Raw genomic sequence first — 2,154 nt, 5'->3', positions numbered from 1 at the left:
GTTCTACATGCTTTGGTGTACATTCAATGACAAATTTCTCTCTAATTGCTTTAGCTACTTTAGCAAATGATGCATTTTTAAATGTGTTGAATTTCTTATTTCCATGAAGAGTCTCATCTGCAAGTATCTCAAGTAACAAATTCTACATGGGTGTGACCACCTAAAGTTGTTCTTGGCATCCTTGTCCTTCTCTGAGTATTTTTTTTTTTTTTTTTTTTGTTTCCCATTGCTATTATATTTTAGTACAATGATATTCGCAAGAAAAATGAGACAAAATCACCTCATTGAATTATTTATGACATTCAAGCAATTAACTCTTACATAGACAACACTACCATTAAGTTTTGCATCACATATTTTTCAAGAACATTGAAGATCACCAACAACATCTAGAGGCTTGTAATTTCAAATTGCATTTCCAACATTTCCGTGTTAAAGAAGGTTCACAACAAAAATTTTATGAGGCTAAAGCCTCCATGAACTCTGCATCATTTGCCATAGGCCCATAGCCTACAATGTCTCTGGTGAAAAACAAGCTTCAAAATCCATGCTTCCTTCTTCTATCCCAGGAAACACTGTTAACTTTCCATCATACTTATTGCTAACACCACTTCGCACAGCAATAGGTCTTCCCCAGCCAAAGTCATTACCATACACATTGAATCGCGGCGAGCTTCCAGTGATCATTGCATTACTTGTTACGGCACTAAATTTAAATGTCTTTGGGGAGTTTACCCAATCCTCTATATACTTCTTCACTTCTTCTGCCGTTTGAGAAGCAACTGCCGTATTTATTTGCCAAGCCACCCAGCCTAGTCCATGATCAAGAAGATTGTCTACGGTAGTTGTTATGTTCCCATATAAAACTGCATTTCCTACGTACTCAGCTGGCAATGGTGGTTGTATTCTTTGCCTCACTCCCACAAGTAAACTGTAATGAACCTCTTGATTATCCTTGTAATGCCGGCTGCGAACCACAGCTCGCCAAAGATGACCCATTACTGCTTGAAGGGACGAGATGGTGGTGGTGCCCATTTCAGCATTGGCTTTTGCTTTGAGTTGTGCGATTTTCTCCTTGGAAAAATGAAAAACTTTTTGTTTGAGAGGTGTAGGAAAGGACCTCTCATCAGAGATTTCATTCTGATGGAAAGGAATATGAAGTGGGAAATCGATAATACCATCAAAATAACAACGTTGGAAAATTGGAGGAGATTGTGACGTGGGATCAATATTATTTCCTCTAGATATTTCAGACCAAGTGTTAAAGAAATGCCAAAATGGACTACCATCGACTACACAATGGTTTAAGTGCAGCCGATGAAAATACCATCAACAAGCTCAGTTACCTGCACAGCTAACAATGGCTTGGAAATGCCTTGGTAGTTCAATACGCCATTCATCAGAAAGAAGGAGTTGACAATGTCTGGAACATATATGGGATCAAGGATATCTGCCACAGTAACATCATCAGCCACCGCATGAACAAATTGGGCTCCAAGGTTATTGCAATCAACAAAGAAAGAGGTGGTCTTGTCATCATCGTTTTCAACCATGACAAGGCGACCAGCAAGAGGGTAGAATATATCTAATGTGCGGGACACAGTCTTTTAGGTGATCAATCACACTGCTAGCTTGTAGTTCTTTTTCTTGTGAAGGTGTAGGTTTGAAGAAAAGGAGACCCTTTTGGATATGATCAACTAAGAGCAGCTGGAGATCCCATGGAGTTAAGTCAATCCTTCGAGTTAACTCTTTGGGACTCGATGCTGCCTGAATGGTACTGGTGGATATGAAGCGAATGTGTGTCATCTCTGCTTCAAACTACTGCTACTAGATGAGTGCAAGGAGCTTTATGATACCGTATGAAAAATATCTGTGAAATAGACATGATTCAAAATATGTGTGAAATAAACATTACTCTTGACAGAATATGTGTGAAATAAACATTACTCTTTAACGGTATGTTATGCTTAATTCTCTCAGCAAAGAAAGAAAAAGGACAATTATGCACGGCTTATTACACACAATCTACACAAATTTCAATTTTTATACAGAAATCATAATTTAAAATAAAAATTTTAATTCAAAAAATAAATCATGTGATCGGGTAAAAAAATGCCAAACTGTCCTTGACAACGTTAACATCATTGCCAAATT

The 2,154-nt window shown here is 37.8% G+C and overlaps 1 pseudogene; it reads right to left on the bottom strand.

Annotated features, from left to right (window-relative positions):
- Positions 1 to 335: 335 nt before the first annotated feature.
- On the bottom strand, positions 336 to 1,948 carry LOC126693706 (uncharacterized acetyltransferase At3g50280-like; annotated as a pseudogene).
- Positions 1,949 to 2,154: the final 206 nt, after the last annotated feature.

Source organism: Quercus robur, chromosome 7, assembly GCF_932294415.1.
Source record: "Quercus robur chromosome 7, dhQueRobu3.1, whole genome shotgun sequence".
Lineage (NCBI taxonomy): Eukaryota > Viridiplantae > Streptophyta > Magnoliopsida > Fagales > Fagaceae > Quercus > Quercus robur.
The sequence above is the reverse complement of the archived record's forward strand: the minus strand, read 5'-3'. Positions and strand labels throughout refer to the sequence as shown.